Below are 21057 nucleotides of genomic sequence, written 5' to 3'. Positions count from 1 at the left end.
ATTGATACAGCTGTAGTTTGGGGAGATGTAAATGAGCTGCCGCAGCTTGTGTCTTATTTTTGCCAGCATCAGTCATTAAAAATGCCAAGATGTTTCAGGTGTAATTCAAATGCAGCATGAAAAATGGAACGTCGTGTCTCTTTAAATTACTGTGTGAACAAAGAGTAAACACGGCGATCAATAACGGCTCAATGGGGAAGCATTAAAAGCAAAGTGTCACAAGTTCTTCCAGGGTCTGAAAGGGAATGGAGAGATGGGGTCAGCGTTGCGCTCAGGATTTGCTGCAAGTGACAGGCGTAAAGAACGAGGGAAAAGGCAGAGGGTGGGTGGGTGGGTTGGGGGACTGGGAGAGAGAAGTGAGAGCATCCTTATCTCCAGTGGCACGACCTGCACTCCCATCAGGGTCTAGTCCATGTGACTGTCACTCCCAATATCCCAGTCAGAAGAGCTGCTTGCCTATTTTTATAAATGTATTCATATTCATTAATCTTGAGTGTCATTCATAATGACGCATCTTTAATGTAGCTCCACCGTTTCTCGCTCATCATGACAACACTCATCCCACAAATGAATAACACGGGCAATCACTGGAAAGGTAGCTCCTGTCAAGCAACAATGGTTTTTATTTCTGAGCCATACACTCGCATTCTTTACAAAACAATCCGGTTCGGTAACTCAACACCAGTTTACTGCCTCTGAAACGAGAAATGGTTCATTTAAATGAGCATTAATTAGACCCTTTTTATCTCTTTGACCCACCGCGTTATTCTGCCTCATAACATTTCTTAATTGCGGGGAACAGCGAGGGTGTGAACGCTAGCTGCTAACGAGTGCAATTAGCCGGCAGGCTCGTGCCGCGCCGACAAAAAGAGGTCATTGATTGGCTCTGCCACATCACATGGGCATGAAGAACCAATCGCAGATGGTCGTTTATCTTTCTTCATAGTAATTATCTCCAAGAGGCAAAGGGTGGTGACCAGAACCTCTGTGAGGCTTGAGGCTATGTGAAATCAAAGGGGCTATATTCAGGCCATTCCCGCAGTTGTTCACAGACAAAACTGGAGTTGGAGCTGCTCGGAGAAATCATGATAAACTTTTTAACTGCTACATCAGAGCATTTGCATCTTAACAAGGAAGCCCACCGCTGCCATCCTCTAAATTCATTACTAATGAATACAATTGCATTTGGGACACACACATCAAATAAAAGGAGTTTAGAACTGAGAGCCAGAACTGTCAGCACTCCTCCATTAAGAGAGAAGTCTTTTAATGAAGTGTTTTACGATGTCCACCCAGGGACGTGATGGGCGTCTTTTGTTCCTGCTCAGTCCCCCGTTCTCTCCAGGCCATGGGCTCGGGACTCCATTAATAAAGCAGGCTTTCAGGGGGAAGGAAAAAAAGCACACGGCCCTCACAACCCTGCCATGATTAAAGCTTTTAAAAACCACCGCCCTCCTGTTTGCATACAGCGAGAAGCCGGCCGCATGGCTGTGTCTGTGTGCTTTTTCATCCTCTCCTTCGCGTTGTGCAGACTATGGTGAGCACTGATGGTGCGCTGCCGTGAAAGCCACTGGACGAGGGGCTTAATGAGGCGGACGGATCAATAGGCAGGTCAGGGGGAGCCGTCAGCTCACCTCACAGCCTGCCCACATGCTGATAGCTCACTCTTCTCTAATGAAATGCTAACAGGCCCTGCCGTCCATTAGCGCCACTATCATATGTCAATGCGCCCATGTTTACGTGTTTATACTGAGCCTATCTACAGTGGATGTAACAATACATTGATTCTGATGCACTGTTCCTAAAGGCTGTAATGCAGTCAGATAAACCCAAGGTAAATATATATGGCATGAATACAGCCATAACTACAACATTTATCACATACAACATGGTGCCTCCGCAGCCACACCGCATATTCACCGCATATTCACCATTTACTCTGTACTCCATTTTTTTTCATTATTACAGCCTCCAATCTGTTTGGGAGACTTGCTCTGTGTTCAAAGGAGGGATAAATTCCGTGCTACTTTTTAAACTTGTATATTGGAGTATTACATAATATACAACAGCTGGTTGGATTTTCGGCTTTTGAGAATCCGAGAAAACACAATTACAATTTTAAACTCATCCATCCACAAAACCTCACTCCACATCTCAAATATCCAGCTTCTCTGTGCTTCTGCAAATGTTCTACCTTTGTGTTTATTGCCTTTTCTCACTATTTGCTACTTGACAGTTAGAAGTTACACATCCATTCCAAATCAGTGCAAATCAATATCACGGTTACTTGCATTTTACCATGACTACGATTAATGAACGATTATTTTGTTTTTGTTAGTTATTTTTTTACCCTCACAGATTAGTGACAAGGTTTGTACTGTAAATACACTGAAACTGAAACACCTGTCATTGTAGCGTGGGAGGTTTCATGGCTAAATTGGAGCAGCCTGGTGGCCAATCTTCATTAACTGCACACTGCACAATGAAAGACCAAAAGCTTGGTAGCATGGTTTTAAAGGGACAGTACATAAAAAAACACAGTGGGGACCTAACAGAATAAAAATAATCAGTATAATCGATACAGACAAGATTATGTCGATTAAAAGTTCTGAATGTCGACTTCGATTAGTTGCCCAGCCCGGGTGACTGTCTGTGAGGAGTGTGGTGTGTTCTCCCTGTGTCGGCGTGGGTTTCCTCCGGGTGACTGTCTGTGAGGAGTGTGGTGTGTTCTCCCCATGTCTGCGTGGGTTTCCTCCGGGTGACTGTCTGTGAGGAGTGTGGTGTGTTCTCCCTGTGTCGGCGTGGGTTTCCTCCGGGTGACTGTCTGTGAGGAGTGTGGTGTGTTCTCCCCGTGTCGGCGTGGGTTTCCTCCGGGTGACTGTCTGTGAGGAGTGTGGTGTGTTCTCCCCGTGTCTGCGTGGGTTTCCTCCGGGTGACTGTCTGTGAGGAGTGTGGTGTGTTCTCCCTGTGTCTGCGTGGGTTTCCTCCGGTTTCCTCCCACAGTCCAAAAACACACGTTGGTAGGTGGATTGGCGACTCAAAAGTGTCCGTAGGTGTGAGTGTGTGTTGCCCTGTGAAGGACTGGCGCCCCCTCCAGGGTGTATTCCCGCCTTGCGCCCAATGATTCCAGGTAGGCTCTGGACCCACCGCGACCCTGAACTGGATAAGGGTTACAGATAATGAATGGATGAATGAATAATTGCCCAGCCCTATTTCAAGATTTTGATGACAGTGCTGGAATTTTACATCATGATGTAATGATGATAACAGTTCAGATTAGTTGATTTCTCCTTTTTAAATTTGTTTGATTTGTTTCTCAATTCATATAGAACAAGGTTTTCCTCCTGTGTTGTGGTCTAAAGATTTAGAGTTTCCATTCAAGCAGAAGTTAATAAATGTTTTACTTGTTTTAAAACAAAGCAAGCACTACTTGCTGGACTTGAACTTTTCAAAACATAGAATTTTGTAATCACAGTGGCTAGCCACAGCTGTTTGATACGTCTCCACAAAGAAAAGGACAGAGGCCGCGAACCTGCTTTAGCCGTGTATATTGAGCATGAATTCTGGATCTGGCAGATATTGTTTCTTCAAGGTTACGCTGCTTGACTACAATGGGATCGCATGCTGATCTTGTTGCTAGCGTGTGCTACAGTGTCAGGCATGTGCGTTATACAGTCACAAGTACACTTGTGACTGTAATGTTAGATGTATTTGTGTGTGTTTGTGTGTGTAATATGTCCTGTAGGTCTAGCATACTTGCTCTTACACTAGCAGCAAAAAAAAAAACACAAAATAGGGACGCACTAGTTTCTAATTCAAAAGCCCATGATGTATCTTTCTGTCATTAAAGTCTTGACAAATTCAGAAATGTAATCAGGGTTTTTTAGTAATTATATGAAAATGCTTTGATTAACTTGGACTCTCAGCTACGCTATAGAATGAATTACAATTTCATAAAGATGCATTTCTGTCATCTCTAAATGTGCAGTCTTGAAGTTATTGCGCTTTGTTCCTATAGAGACGAATATAAACATTTATAACACCATAATTAGTGATTGGAGGATCAATATGCAATAGGCTGGAATTGCCTGTTTTTTCTTTTTCAGCCCAAATTTAGGGTTGGTTCACATTTTGAAATATTTCTAATACCTATCAATGACACAATATTCATGAGCCAGATTTCACTACGTGGTCTGAAAGAAAATATTTCATCAGACTAGCAGTGTTTTACAGTATCTGGCTCAGACCAAGGCCAACGCTACTTGCAAACTTTGTAAAACTAACATGCCTCATGGAGGCAAGCAAAGGAAAGCATTTTAAAACCTGCGTCGATGATGCATCAGCCAACTGACTACAATGAGCAACACAAGCCAAAAGAACTAGCGAAGACGGATGTTTTGTAGTCTGAGATCAAACATCATATATAAGGTATGAGTTCTCATCATGAGTCCCCTCTGCTTTAAAAGAAAGAAAGGCAACCTGCATGTACTTGCTGTGAAGCACATCACTGATGCAGCAGCTGCTTGTTAAACACAGGCAACCCAGAGCCTTTATAGTGTTTATAATGTTTATAATGAATGAATCCTGATGTTAAGGTACTCCTTTTACAATTTGAAGACAGATGCCAGTTTGTATTTAAATATTTCCTCAAGCTCTCACTTTGATGTCTGTGTTTCTCAACCATATATTCATCCCTGGATTCCCTGGAGATAGGATTTTATTCCTTTACATCCTTCAGTAAGTCGGAATATTAGATGATTCCGAGTAAATATGATTGAGTGGCTGATGTGGGGGCGAGGCCGGAAAGTGCTGATGAACTCTGAGATCAAGCTTTGTAGGTTGACATTGGAGATTTGCTGTACATGAACCTTTATGTCTGGAATTCCGAATGTTAGAACCCACAAATATAATAAACACACCGTTTATTCTACTTCCATGGTTTATGGAACAATATTTGCACTCCAAATGGAAGGTTTAGTTCACCACTGGAAATCACTAGGAACTCGTGGCCGGACTTGTTGGTACTGCTGCCAAAAACAATGAAATACCAGATCTTGTTGACCATCTACCATCTATCAAATCGTAAACGAATCACTTTAGAACCGTGTGCTTAAGAGTACTGTGGGTCTAGCAGGCTTGCTCTTTCTGCAGCGGTCCAGGGAGGCAGGCGGTTAAGGCTATGAGAACATTGCCGCCCTCAGCCCTGTGGACTTACAGATCCACACGGCTCTGGGCCCTGACCACACCAAGTCTTGTTCGCATCACGAGGCGCTGCTCTGATTCAGCCTGACGTGGGCGTCCTCTCCCTTCAGCCACCATGTCTCGGTTATGTCTGCAGAACTCATTTTTTTTGGGTCTTCTGCTTCTTCTCTCCCTCCCTTCATACATCGATGACCTTTCGTATGGCCCGGTTGTCTTTGTCAAAGTGCATCAGACCGAGAGTTTGTCCTACTAGATCATCCACAAGCAAACAATAAAACTCTATTGAGGAGGTCTGACCTTACCAGGGGGCAAGGAGCGTACAAGACAGGCCTTTGGGTCAAAACGGAGCACAGATGGTGGGGGTGATTATGAGGATGAAAGAGGATGGTTCACTGCATTTCTTTGACAGGCTGGATTCAACTGAGGAAGGGGTGGAGCTTGGCTTTTTACTGTAACGCTGGAAGAGGAAGTATCCATACGGACACATCAGGGCTACTATCAGAAAGGAACCGTTATAACAGTAATGAGAGTGGTATCAACAAATTGACAGAGATGTCTACAATTCCCAATTTGCGTTACAAAAATTAAATGAGCAACAGTAGCTACATATCGCAACCACTGCCTGAATACCTCTGTACTGCGTATTCTTCCTTCAGTGGAGGTTCATGAGCTCCACTGTGGTCCTTCCTATTGCTATTGCTTTTGTTAGTTTGTTGCTGGTGATTGATCCATTGATCTCCCGCAGGCATTGTTCAGCAAACACTGCTGAAGGTATTGCTTTTTAAAAAGCCATTTGAAACCACAATGTATCATAATGAAAGCACTACAGTCCTTCTTGGTGAAATAGCAACATACAGCTGAAAAACATCTGGGCTTCAGTGTGTACTGCTAAAGATGCTAGGAAGGATCAAACAGGGACATGTGTTAACACATTTCTATTCATCTTTGGAACAACTCAGTAACTTTTTGTAGCTTGTAACTTGCTCTTGTTATTGCTTCCTAGCTAAGTTCACTCTTGTCAAGGTTACCGTTGCTCATTAACCTTTGGTCACTGTAACCCCCGTCTGTCTGTGAGTAACAACATGTTCTAGCCTATATGCTATAGCTTGTTATTAAGCTATAATGGTGTGAGCTAATTAGCTTGTGGAAATATGCTGGAATTTTTCATGGAAACAAATGGTTTAGTCTACAAGGATCAGTAAATAGATGAGATACATTTAAGAAAAATGTCCACAGACTGTTCTGTTGAAATTGTATTATATGAAATTACCATTATTACTCATTTAAATTATTAATAATTAATAACTGTTGTTGACACAGGATGCTAGCCAAGTTGGCACATCTGTTGGCACGTCATGCATTACCTTCCAAGTTATATTAAAGGAAAACTAGGTAAGATTCTCTATGTTGGCTGCTGGGCTCCCTCTCCAGTTGGAAAGTTTAATTCAGCTCCACGGCACTGTCCTAAAATCAAGAGGGCGTTGTTTTCCTGCACTCCTCCAAAGGTTACATCAATGCCAGAGGCTCTATCCTTATTACAGGCCAGTGAAACATCGTAATAACTTTGAATCTGTGGTATTAAGGTAAAAATACGACCTAGTGTTCCTGTAACATAACCGATAAAGAGTTTGTTAATGATTTCATTAAAACTGGGGCTTCACACCAGTGTTTTGAAACACTTATCCAGGGCGTGGTGTCCAGGGTGTGGTTTCACTTGAAGATGGTGGGTTTGCACCCAGTGGAAATGTTACAGAAACCACATTCAACAATCCTTGCTCTCCACCAGCTCTGTATAAACATCCATAAACATACACCTAAAACCCTATACTTTAACTGTCAGCCATTTCCTAACTGGCACTGGGACAGACGGTGGGATGTGGGCGGCTGTGTAACATAGCAATACCCACATCTACAGACCCAGTCCACGCTGCTTTGTTTAGTTCTCTCTCTCTCTCTCGCTCCCTCGCATTCGGAGTTGCCAGCCTTCACACATCTGGTGTGACATTGATTCTTAACTCTGGTCTCACACTCCCCCTCTGACCAAACAAATCCCACTGCAAATATTAATTCATCTAAAGCAGCAGCCAAGACAGCCGCAGTGTTGGGGCCACGGTGCTCCAGTGCCAATGGGCTACTAGATTTGCGAGGGGAGTTGTAGGTGGAGAACATTTATGCTTTACTCACTCCACGCAGATATCAATCCATGTTTGACTGCTAATAACCGGTTCAAAGAGAGCTGAATTAATTCTACATGACATGAGCTACGCTTCCAGTGTAATTATATGTGAGTCATTTCCAGGTTTGGCAGATGTCAAAATTTAGCTGAGGGTGTTTGTCCACAGTACTAACGTCGGGGAATTGCGGGGGGCTCAACATCGTTATTAGGCCATTCTTCTCATTGTATTGTGTAGTCAATGCAATGTCAATGTGAAATCCATAAAGAACATGGCTTATAATACAGTCCATTAAACAGCTCACTGACTGTTATATTCATTCTGCTGGCTGAACAGTATATGGGCTTTTTCTGATTGAAAGGCAAAGAGATCAGGGTGTTAATTTTAATGACAAAGACATTGGGCATTTAGGTTTGACTTTCATACCATGTTCGGAAAAAAAACAAAAAAATAAATAAAGAACCCTCACATTTCAGATTCAGATGCTAAACGTTTGGTGCTGTTTTGAGCCTCGTGTAGACGACTGCTGAGAGAGTTCACAGCTTCTCTTTGTTTGAAAACATGTTCCTGTTTATGAAGAAACCTCTCAGGTTCAGTAATCGACAAAACGTGACCCGAGAGGCAAAAGCGTGCAGTAAAAAGGTCAGTATTTAAAAAGTCTCAAGACCATTATTGGGTAGATGTTGGCTTTTCATGCAAATGAGCTGAGACAGGTACGGCAGTATACATTAAAAAGTGTTTTCCTCTCTCCTGAAACCCTCCGCTGACCGGAATTGATTCTGATGGCAGACTTGGTGGATTTAGCTTTGCCTAATTCTGGAAACGCTGCTCGGTTCTGGAAGTGTTTCATGTCCCGGTGTCAGAAGCGGCACCTTCAAATCTGGAGCCCATCAGGCAACTGCGCACCTGCGAATGCGCTCAAACGAGAGCTTTTGCGAATTCCGAGCGCGTATTTTCACATCTGTTTAAACGCATCAAAGCCATAAAGACTGTTTTATTGGATTCTACTTTGGTGCTTTGAAATGAAAATAAATAGCCAAACATATCTGCCGAGGATCTCTTTTATCCCTGTCAGTATTCATTGCCTTGAGAGGTGCAAATTGCCAAGCACTACAGTTTGCACATTTAACCTCCCAGTCTTTCACAGCTGCACGAGCGCTTATTAAATCATTCAGGGCACAAGCCCACGCTGCATGGGAATTAACTTTTTTTTTTAGAGATTCATACCTCACTGTCATAACAATAGACCTAATTAACTGGTACTAATCTATGAGTCCAATGAAACTGTCAATTTTACAAGGCATATATAGTAGAAGCGTCCTTGAAGGAGGCTGGGGAAAAAAAAGGGAAAAAAGGAAAAAGAGAATCTATGCTTTGACTGAAGTCTCTCCACCTCAACTCCCTCAGTACTAGAGCTCATCAATGGCAGCAAGACGAGGAGGAGAAGACGAGGACCTAATTCGTTCCCGACTCGAAGACATTTTTAGGATGTTTGATTTCGCCCGAACAAAATATCAGCATCAACCTTCAAGAGCCATTTCCCTAAATGCCAAATGTGAAGGCATTCGCCTGGCGTTCGCCGCCTTCCGATTAAAAGTTTAGCGCTGCGGTGTAGTGAGTCATTTACATTTTTCCAGCATGAGTGGAGCAGGCAGAGACGTTCACAGGTGGGGACGCGCAGATACGCGCGGGGGAATGCGGTCCGCCCCCAGTGCCACACTCGGTTTTGTTCTGCAAGACTGTTTTGCACAATGAGGAATTGTAGCTGAGCAGCGAGGGCCCCGCTTCTCATCAAGAGGGGATACTAGCTACATCTGTACCGGCTACGTCCCTGGCATGTAAAGTGGCCCAAGGCGAGGGAGGGAAAAAGGCAAGGGTGGAAAAGGAGAAGAAAAACAACAGCAACATCAAAACGCCTTGCTCTCGCTGTCCCCTGTGAGTCCAGGCGGGTCGAGGCGAGCCGGTGGGGAGGGCCCTGCGTTTGTCCTAATCGATAGCGAGCGCCGAGCATTTAGATGCGGCCAGAGGCTCCCAGCCAGGCCTGAGCCCCGGCTGCCTGCCAAGACCACGGGAGGGTGTGGAGGGGTGCTGGGGGGGGGGGTTGTGAAGTTGTGGGTGTGCAAAGATGCGCTCATCTGCACAGTCAAAGCTCATCATGTGGCACTCGTAGAATCTCCATCATTTCCAATTAACACTGAGAAGAACAGGCTGACATCAAATGATTAATAATTAATCGTTAAATATTAACATAGTCCACCTTATGTCCTAAAGTTTGGAGACACCAATTACAACAGTGAATAGCTACCGGAAGCCATCAAAACAAAACGGGAAGCTCTGGAGCAGCTACACATCACTAAATGTCAACACCAGACAATACCACTAACTCTACTGTGACAGAATGCCATCAAATCCATGGGGAGCGTGTTCCAGCTTCTAGGGCTTAGCCGTTCCGTACGAGAAGAGGCTGTTACTACAGAGAAAGGGGCAAACTTCCTGTTAATCCTCTTGATTTCAGAAGAAGTTCTGTGTGAGCAGATGTTCACAATGTAATTGCGTTTTCACTGCCACAACATCTGGTGAAAAATGTATATATTTCGAATTCAATCTACAAAACACTTAAACCGAGGTAAGAACAAACTCTCAGATGAAGTCTGTCCATTAATTAGAAGAATCGCTGCACTAAATGAAGATGAGCCTGAGCCTGTTGGGGCCACTCGTGAACATTTGTGGGCCCCAGGCAACATCCTACTAGTTAGTCCCCAACTACTCCAATCATATTATTTCGTATGCAAGAAAGAACAAATAATTAAGGATTAATTAAAAGTTAAAGGGGAATTCCAATGATTTTCCTAAATTACTGCATAATTAAACACTTGAGCTGTAAACAAAGTCATTTGGAGTGCGCTGATGTGAAATTCTCTTTTCTGGAGAAACTTTCGGACTCAGAAGTGTCCCCAGCTGTGGAGGAACTACACGACTGAAGTGTTCAATGAACTCCAAAACTACCAGGAAACTATTACAATGAAACGATCAAAAACACAGGCTACATGTGCTTTAGACATGGCCTTAAAAACACTCATAACAACACCTTAAAACCTACTATTCATACATTATAACTCTGTAAATCTGCATTAATTCTGGGCGATGTTTACTCTGATGTCATTCACGGCAAAGGGTCTTGTATCTTCTCAAGAAACCTCAGTGCTTCTAAAAGGCACATCGGAAAACACAATGAAACGGTCGTACACAGATTATGTCTGAGATATTGATTTACACTGAACTTAAACTTATTTATAAGAGAAGTACACTGCAGATGTTGAAGGGTAAAATATTCATTTAAGCTTAAAAAATAGAAGACAGCTCTGGAGGCATGTGTTGGCTCCCTGGTGGTTTGGGATATATTCCCCCAGAACAAATCTCAAGATCTGCAGATTCTTACTCATCTCTTATTGAGCCCCCTGTATGTGCCAATGTCTCTCACCTTCACACCGCAGACACCTAGAATTGCTTGCATTAGATTTGTTCACCTGCCTCGCCCTATATTTTATTACCACAGCTCTAAATATACTCAGAACAATGTGTCATACAGCAGCCTACACTCCTTATAACGAATTCTTTATGTATACTACTTATTGTTTACACACTGCTCTTTGTTTTTTTGCTCTGGTGTGGACTAGAGGAGGATGGGTTCCTTTAATTGAATCTTGGCCTCCTTCTCAGGTTTCTCCTTCAGAACGTGTGAAAGTCTTTCTTTACCCTAAAACTATAAAGATCTATAAAGAACGCATTCGAATTCCTCTCGAATTTTAGGTCAAACTTCAGGGACCCACTGTGGCTCCAGGGCCCTTGACACCCTGCTTGTTGCACCACCCTGGTGCGTGCTGTAAAATATTCTGAAGACCACTGCTCTAACCCGACTGCCAGCGGGCACAAACTTAAGACCTGAATATGCCCTGAAACCGTAGTTATAGAAGTGCTGTTGGCTCGGAGGGTGGATAATGTTAGGGGAATAAGAAAGGACCCCCCCTCCAGCCACAGGCAGAATGCACGTGCTGAGGATTTTCAGCAGCCCCCTAATCGCACACCCACCATCACATCTCACAAATATTCAAGAGTCAAGCCGCCTCTCTCTCTCAGGTCCAGGAAACATGGGCTTGTAGCCAGTCGACAGCATATAGGACCCTTTCAGTTTCTCCAATGCTAAGTGTGCTCAGAGGGCACTGCTTCGTTTATTTCCCTTGAAAGAAGCAGCTAATAATAAAAGCAATGCTTGGGCATGTAGCACTTGCAGATGACCATGTCCACCCTGTGGCCAGTGAAGAAAGGCGCCTCGCTCTTCGGTGCAGAACCGCTCTGCGCTATATGAGACGGCGTGTTTTACAATGAGGCTCCGGCCGTGTGGCTGGTAAAATTATCTGCACCTTCTGATTGGCTCTACCTGAATTGAGTCTGTCTCTTGCTGCATTCAGAAGAAAAGAACTGCGGCGGCTGAACTCATTCTTTTGTACATAAAAATGGGTTCAGCGCCCTAGTGTGTTTTTTTTCCTTGCAAAGGGTATATATAAGAAAAAACACATGCAGAATGTAAGCTTGCTCCTTTCCTCATTCCCTCTCTCCCTCTATCCCCAACCCTTCCTCTTTCCAATCTCTCTATCAATGCCTCTATCAGTAGGTTTTTTTTTTTTTTGCAGTTGCTTCTGTTTTTGCAGTTTTATTCGCAACACAAGAATACGCTCCAAATTTCCCAGGAGGAGGAGGAGAAGGAGGAGGGGGGGGGGCGAGAGAGGAGCTGTATCGGCCTTTGTTTCTTGCTGCAGTTTTCCTTGAGCTGAGGCGCTCTGTTCTTTAAATGTTTACACTGAAGAGCCCAGGGGCTCAGAACGAGACCGTATGCACCGAGCACATGACACACTGTCACAATTTCACTATACGTACCCCCCCCCACACCCCCCCACCCTTTCCCAGGGCAACAGTGTGAAAAGAATTTGATAATTTCACATCCATTCTGCATGAGTCAGTGGCCAAGGTCTGTTCAAAAAGAAACCTGCGGAGCACTGAGGTCTTTCGTCTACAGCGCATACAGATACATCCACCATCTCCTCGCGCTTTTTCTTCATGACCACCCTTCTCCACCAAGCCCCCTGTTTTAATCCATTTACATTTCTGGCTCCGATGCACGAAACACAGCTTCTTTGGTTTCCTGGGTAAATTGGCACGACTTTCCCGTAAGCAAGTTCACATGTAGAACATTTATTAAGCGTATTACACCCCAAGGGCTCTCTCTCCTTCCCCTGTCAGTAAACAACCCAAAAGGAGAAGGAGAAGGAGAAGGAAAAACTCACTGGAGCCGATTCCCTTTGATTTAAATGAGCCCTGAAATAATGGGTTTTCTCTAAAGGCAAGAATTTCATTATTGACACCTCCCTCATCAAGCATTTAATCTAAGGGGCATGCTCTCTTTCCATCCGTCTTCCTTCCTTCTGCTTTTCCTTACTCATCCTTCTCTCTCTCTCTCTCTCTCTATCCCCACTCTCTCTATATCTCTCTCTCTCTCTCTCTATCCCCTCTCTCTCTCTATCCCCACTCTCACTCTCTATCCCCACTCTCTCTCTCTCCCTCTCTCTCTCTATCCCCTCTCTCTCTCTCTATCTCTCTCTCTCTATCCCCACTCTCACTCTCTCTATCTCTCTCTCTCTCTATCCCCACTCTCACTCTCTCTATCTCTCACTCTCTCTATCCCCACTCTCTCTCTCCCTCTCTCTCTCTCTCCTCTAACGGGCTTATCACGTTAAATCAAATGAATAGTTTTTAAAACTCCCATATCTCTCACTGTCTTAATAGCATCAAGCAGTAAAAGCATTTCATATGATATCAGCTTCCGACGAGGGGATTTTATGAACTGAATATCAAGTGCGCTGAACCGACGTGAACCAACTGAGAAAGATTTGACAAAGCCTTGCTGGCAAACCACCAACAATTTGTTGTAATGAATCGGTTGTCTTCAGTATTAAGCAGCGAAATAATAATGGCTTGTATAATAATGACGCTGTGCTCGCATGGAGGCAAAGGCACGGATCTCTTCGGTGGGGGTGACATTTACATGGCAGCGAGTCATGGCCCCGGCGTTGGGCATGGCGCACTTTGGCCTCACGCACGCACTGACAAGTCATAACCCTGCAGCTCATGGCAATTACCGAGCAAGGGCCTCGACGTGCCAAGGCCTGAAGTCCGAACTAATCTGATTACACTTTCATTCTGAACTACAAACACTGTTTTGCCGCTCGAGCGAGTCGGTTAAAAAGGCCTCCCGAAGAGCGATGAGGGCAACATTCGCGCTCTCCCTCTATCAGGCCACCATCTCTCCTCTGGCAAATTAATCAGTGCCAAAACATGAAGGAGGGAGGATGACATTCCGTCCGAGTGGCAGACTGTCCAGAGCTATCTGGGGGTCGCTGGGGTGCTCGATTTCCTGGCAGTGTCTCCAATCTGCCGGCCAAACCCTGGCGCCCTTGCTGGATGAATAAATAGTGTCAGGCTGCGAGAGCAACCACGGTCGAGCAGGGAGCCAAGCGGCGAGTCAAGGATGAGTTTTATTTTTGGGAAGAAGCAGAGGAAGGGTATGGGTTTGATCCTGACTCCGCTAGCGACTACTACCTTCATCTACTAGTGATGAGGGTGTGGGGATGGCACCCAAAACTAAAACAAACAATAAATATAAAGATTTCATTTCATCTATCCATACTCCCTCTACTGCAATCCATTTGTAGAAACATTTCCAGGGGCTTGAAACAGGATACACCTCTGCCGTCAAGTGTCAAGCCCGTATTAGGAACTAATATTAGAGTCTAAGCCGATTCCTTTGTGGAAAAAATACGCAGTGTTTTTGAAAATCACAAATGTTCTAAGCACAATTAATTTTGCCATGCATACACGTTTCCCAGAATGCCCCTGGATCCACAGGATAATGGGAAAATATACATATACAGGACTATTAATTAGGGAACATAATTGTAGGCATGTCGCATTTGTTACATTATTGAATTATTGTACGATATATAGATGTTTCCGCAATAAAGTTCTGACCTCCATATTGCCCACTGTGTTCACAGAATACACTCCAATATTTTAGCTGCTCGCTCTGTTCCCTGGTTTTCTCTGGTCTCTATGTTGGAGCCATTATGTGTATTTGTTTAGAAACAGTGTTTTTTGTTTGTTTGTTTTATGTTTTGTTTATTTAGGTTCTTTCTAGGGCTGTCGCAGTAAAAAAAAAAAGTCCTGTGCGGTGATTTAACATGACTCAACACTGCGATGTATGATTTTACAGCCCCAAATTAGTTGATTTATCTTGATTCTGGTGCTATAAGTTAAGTTTCTCTGGGAGCAGTAGGTTATAATTTTAGTGGCTGAGTTTAGTATTACTTTCATGTGACATTTTCACAGTTATCTCACTGCGCAGATATAGCTGGCTTGTAGCTTGTATATAACCTTCATGTTTTGACAGGTAAATAACCAAAAAGCAAACACTTCCGATGTAAATCTAGCACCTTTTGTTATCACACATGTCAATGTATCAAGTATAAAGTATCTACATACACCATGGAGGGGGCGCCAGTCCTTCACAGGGCAACACAGACACACACATTCACTCACACACTCACACCTACGGACACTTTTGAGTCGCCAATCCACCTACCAACGTGTGTTTTTGGACTGTGGGAGGAAACCGGAGCACCCGGAGGAAACCAACGCAGACACAGAGAGACCACACCACACTCCTCACAGACAGTCACCCGGAGGAAACCCACGCAGACACAGGGAGAACACACCACACTCCTCACAGACAGTCACCTGGAGGAAACCCACGCGGACACAGAAAGAACACACCACACTCCTCACAGACAGTCACCCAGAGGAAACCCACGCAGACACAGGGAGAACACACCACACTCCTCACAGACAGTCACCCGGAGGAAACCCACGCAGACACAGAGAGAACACACCACACTCCTCACAGACAGTCACCCGGAGGAAACCCACGCGGACACAGAAAGAACACACCACACTCCTCACAGACAGTCACCCAGAGGAAACCCACGCAGACACAGGGAGAACACACCACACTCCTCACAGTCAGTCACCTGGAGGAAATCCACGCAGACACAGGGAGAACACACCACACTCCTCACAGACAGTCACCCGGAGGAAACCCACACAGACACAGAGAGAACACACCACACTCCTCACAGACAGTCACCCGGAGGAAACCCACACAGACACAGAGAGAACACACCACACAGACAATCACCCGGAGGAAACCCACACGGATACAGGGAGAACACACCACACTCCTCACAGACAGTCACCCAGAGGGGGAAACGAACCCACAACCTCCCGCGCCACCGTGCCGTGCTCCTGGAGTATATCAACCCACAAAATCTGACATAAAATAACTGACAATGTATGAAAAGATGAGATAAAACTAGTCATTCTAATATTGTGTTGCATCTTATGTAGAGTGCAGACACTGTAGAAATGCCCCACCTCCTCGTCCGAGTCTCTCCAATCACAGGACTGAACCAGTGAGAGCGCAAAGATGAGGTTAAATGGAGCAAAACAAATGCAACAAGTGTGGAGAATGAATTAAAAGTGTGCTGATTAAATATGGCCGCAATTCCTTCCTCCTCACTCCTGAACCCGCACAATGAACTGAGCTGTGGCTCATTCTCATATAAAGAAACAAGTGCTGAAACGGGTCATTCAGAACAGCGACGTTTAGACAGGGACAGACTTGTGTTGTTTGGTTTTTGTGGCATTTTTAACATATCATGTGACATGACGTTTAATGTAGACTCCAGGGGACTGGGGAAAAAAAGGATATAGTATGTCCCCTTTAAGCCTGAATCCTCACAGTAGCATAGTCGACCTACAAATGTATTTCAGCCCTCGCAGCCACAGCACAGACGCCGCGTCTGGTGGCGGGAGCCAAGCTGTCACTGGCTTCACCCAGGTCCTGTACTTGATGAGTTGAGGGGAAGCTGCTCAGACAGCCAGCCGCCCTTGCAGGAAAACGCATGGGTTTTGTCAAAAATTCACGAGACGACATCTGTTCCCATTCTGAGACCTAGCCTCCAAGACGTGTAATTAAATAAGTGTCACGTAGCCTGGCGATAAATATGCCGCAAAGAGAGAGCGAGCACGCGTCTGTGTATGCATAATTGCGGCGTGGCAACCGGAGTGCCGCGGCCCTCCCCGCTCATTACATCCCATCTGGGACATCAAAACCAGAAGCTTTTGCTCGTCCGGGTGGGGGCTTTCACGGCTGCTCCGGGACGAGTTAACAGCCGGATTGTGGGCTCTAAACTCTGACTGTGCTTTTGATGGTTTCTGACTTTTCAGGGCGGTGATCCTGGTGCATCGCACGGCCGGGCCTTGTCTACACGCGTGAACGGAAGCATGGTGATGCCTCGACATATGTGCTTGTGCGTATCTGTTTTGTTTTGAGCGTGTAGCATCTTGCCTCCATGCCGGAACAGACCGTTTTAATCACATAAGGATTTAAGTATTTCGAATGAATTCCTTTTTTTAAGCATGATGGATTATCAAATATAATCACAAGATTTACAGATTGGGAAATGGCAGACAGCTGTCAAGGCGACACAACAAATGCGCCGCTAGAAAATTCTCTCTCGGACCAGCGGAACATTGGTGTCTCCATCCAGATGAGACAAAAGCCTGCGTGTGCACACACTAGGGCATTTTAGACCAAGAAGCTGGGAAGATTTTCTTAGAGATCTTTGCAAACACATGAATCATCTTGCTGATTCCTCTCTCAGGAGGCGAGCGGCATCACGTCGGTGCACCCCCCCTCCTCCCACCCCCCACCCCATTTTCTGCTTCCAGAGAGCTGTCTAAGTGAATATAAAATAGGTTGGCATGCACGCAACGTTGTTAGAACTGCTTCCTGTGTGGACTCTTGTCAGGTATCCCTGCGTGAATTAAAACGCGGCAAACTGTTAAACGCAGCAGGAGAGGAGCGCTCGTCTCAAGGTAGGAGACACAGAGGAGGAAATGAAAGGAAAACACAAGCACAAGACACCTCTGCTTCTCCAGGGACCTCCACGGCTTTCGCGCACCCCTAATTTGCGGAACACTCTGGGCTCCGAAGCGCTCTGAACGGATGAGTGAGCCTGCTCTACCTACCACTGCGACGGTGGTACGGACGCTCATTAGCGAGCGGGCCCAGGAAAAAACACACCAACCTCATGAGGAACAGCGAGAGAGAGAGAGAGAGAGAATGTTTGAGGTTCTTAAGCCCATCTTGGCTCTGATGCCACCCACAGAGAAGGATCCAGCCAAGCTTCTGACTCTGCTCCTGCTGTGCTGCCCCCCCTCCGCGAGGAGACACGAGTTGGCCCCATAGTGTCATAGCAGCCAGCGGCCTCAGGTGGAGCCCACTAATCACTTCTCAGTGCAGGGCAGCAGTAAAAGTGCTTCTGTCGTGTGCCACTTACAGACCACAGCGCGGTGATGCTTCTTTGTTTTTTAATAATAATCTAATGTACCGTCTTCCTAACAAGCAGTAGGTGCATATACCCTCCAGTTAGCATCGCTTAAACTGTCTTACACTTTACACACTTGCCTCAAACTGGGTTGAGTCGGTAGGTTCAAGACAACCGGCGTAAACCTAAACATATCTTTAACGAGTTGTTCCAAGAAGCTTTAGAGAGAACTGAGTAAAGCAGCACTGGTGACAAATGCCACTGTTTGGAATTAGCCTAGCCTGTTTAAGCAGGATTAGTTCATTTATCCTAAAAGGCTCATATAAAGGTCAAATGACCTCTGGACCCAACCGTGAAGAACAAAAGATTTCTATGTGGCACCTAAACGTTTTTGCTATCAGTCACAATGCAGTGACACTGCTCCACAGCCCAGTGTTTGTGAGGGAGGTGCTTCATTCCCTTCTGACTGGCACTTGGCATTGAGCATGGTGATCTCAAGCTCATATACAGCTGCGGCTTCACCAGAGCATCCTGTGCTTATCCTGCTGTTTCAGGAAAATTAACCGAGCTGTGCACGCCCCGACTGATGATCTGTGTCCACAATGGGACACTGAATTCACTAATTAAAAGGGATGTCTAAGATCCTTCAGACAGTAGCAGTGAATCATGCCCCGTTTGCTAAGAGGACAGTTCTACTCATTTTTACTGATAACAGCTCACGCTATCTGAAGCATATAAAGTCTAATTAAGACTCGGATTGTGGCAATTGTGTGATGATTTAGATATGCGGTTCTCTTGATGTTAATTGGTGGGGTATAAACCATTGCTTGTGCTCTCCGTGCAAAACTAAAGAAGCAGACTTTGGATAAAAAAAAAAATAAAAAACAGATCAACTTAGAAAAAGCAGAAAACTGTGTGGATTAGATTTTTTTTTGGTTTTCAATCGAACTACCACTTTAACTAGCGGCTACGCTCCCTTGAAGCCACTCAAGGACTTTGAAAGCAAACTAAGGGGAGGAAATGTGGATCAATGAGGGAAAAGTGAAGCATGTGAGGAACTACTCGAACGGTCACTAACACTGTCTCCAGGCCTGTCCACACTGGGCTTCGTCTTTGCTCCGGTGTGAGATGCTAATAAGCGGTTGCACCACTGCGCTGTGCATAATAAGAGATGCCTGAGTGCTTCTTGGATAAGGTTGGGGGCACTTTCGATCGTAGCGCGGCTTGTACAAAGCCAAACAAGTTGGAGGATTATGCTGCTTTTAGCACCTCGTCGTTTAGGGCATCGTGATAATCAAACAGCACGACGCCAGAGCCAAGCCACTTCACGGTAAATGAATCACTGTGGCCAGTACTTTGAGGCCCGCCGGTCGAATGGGACAGATCGCTGAACTGTATATCAACCATCTGCCTCAGGACTATTCTTTTTTTTTTTATAGCAACTAATGGACAGGAAAAGCACACAAGGGACAATGTGCAACACGTTGGCAAAAGGTCAAATGTCCTCCGGACCGAACTGTAAAGAAAGAGCTTTGGCATGCTGTAAAAGGGGCCAAGGCTGCAATTTAAGATGGCATCCAAAAAAAAAAAAAAAAAGAAAGGGCAGCAGCTTAACCCAGGCAAGTCAAACCACTGCTCTCTCTCTCTCTCTCTCTCTCTCTCTCTCGCTCTCTCTCTCTCTCTCACTCTCTCGCTCTCTCTCTCTCTCTCTCTCTCTCTCTCTCTCTCACTCTCTCTCTTTCTCTCTCTTTCACTCTCTATCTCCCTCGCTCTCTCTCTCACTCTCTGTCACTCTCTCTCACTCTCTCTCTCTCTCTCTCTCTCTCTCTCACTATCTCTCTCTCTCACTCTCTCTCTCTCACTATCTCTCTCTCTCACTCTCTCTCTCTCTCACTCTCTATCTCTCTTGCTCTCTCTCTCTCTCTCACTCTCTCTCTCTCTATCTCTCTCGCTCTCTCTCTCTCTCTCTCTCTCTTTCTCTCTCACTCCCTATCTCTCTTGCTCTCTCTCTCTCACTCTCTATCTCTCTCACTCTCAATCTCTATCGCTCTCTCTCTCTCACTATCTCTCTCTCTCTCTCTCTCACTATCTCTCTCTCTCTCTCTCTCTCTCTCTCTCTCTCTCTCTCTCTCTCTCTCTCTCTCTCTCTCTCAGAGCAACAAGCCATAAGGAGAAAAACCAAGAATCAAGAATCAATATAACACATTTGGCAATGCAACTTTACAACAGAACCGCTCTTATACGAGGTTGATGAATGGTTTGGGTGTTAATTAGCTGTCCTCAGTAATTATTAATAAGAAGTTATAACAGGTGTTTCATTCTAAACAATGAGCCATCATTAATCCATACTGTAAACCTGGACCTTGCTGCTTACTCCAGCACAAAAAGGTTAATCGGGTATTCATTTTCATTTTAAGCAACAAGCCACATTACCATGGCCAAACATCTGTGGACACCTACTCAACCCACATTCCTTTTAAAGGTTAAATAACAAGACGCTAAAACCCCTGTTGATTCAGTCACAGACTCTGTTCCTCTGAGAAGGCACTGGACTAGCCTTTAGAACATTTCTGTGAGAAGGACTGATCAAGGACTGATGTTGGATAGATTTATAGGTTCCTTACACTGGAAAATGCAGTTCTACTGCTCCAGGGTCTAGTGAATGGCTCCTATAGCTGATGCTTAAGCACTGTGACCTTGAGCTCATGTACAGCTGCACCAGAGTGCCCCTTTTAGATGCATTTTCTATGGCGATTACACAACCTATGCATGGATACAGTAGCTGGATTCACTTCTTATAAGGCGTGTAGCGTACAGCACACCATTTAAAAAGGCAACAGTTGACCTGTTGCTGTCTAAAAAAGTGGGATCGCATTCAAATATGAATGGGGAACCTCCACCTTGCTGATTACTCTTCTGACTTATGTGTTATGGCTGTTAATTAATGGTTCCTTGAGCTTTAAGACCTAATTAATCCGTGAATCAAGCATAAATCCACCACCGAGGTAGTCGTATTATGAAGTGGTACCTGTTTGTGCATGTAGCATAAGATTCAGGATGCTTCCCAGAGGCTCTGAGCTATTTATTTGTTTATTTAGCAACCTTCACTGCTAATTTATTTACTTGTTTGTCTGTTTGTGCTCTTGCCTAAGCGTGAGGTCAGCCCCATCTCTGTTTGAACT

The 21057-nt window shown here is 44.9% G+C and overlaps 1 protein-coding gene across 1 annotated transcript in view; it reads right to left on the bottom strand.

The window, feature by feature from the left end:
* The window catches only part of sdk2a (sidekick cell adhesion molecule 2a), a 174216-nt gene that overhangs the window by 152340 nt on the left and 819 nt on the right, over positions 1-21057 (bottom strand). The window lies entirely within an intron of this gene.

The sequence above is a fragment of the Hoplias malabaricus genome, chromosome 13, assembly GCF_029633855.1.
Source record: "Hoplias malabaricus isolate fHopMal1 chromosome 13, fHopMal1.hap1, whole genome shotgun sequence".
Lineage (NCBI taxonomy): Eukaryota > Metazoa > Chordata > Actinopteri > Characiformes > Erythrinidae > Hoplias > Hoplias malabaricus.
Note: the sequence above shows the minus strand (reverse complement) of the source record. Positions and strands in the feature narration are given on the sequence as shown.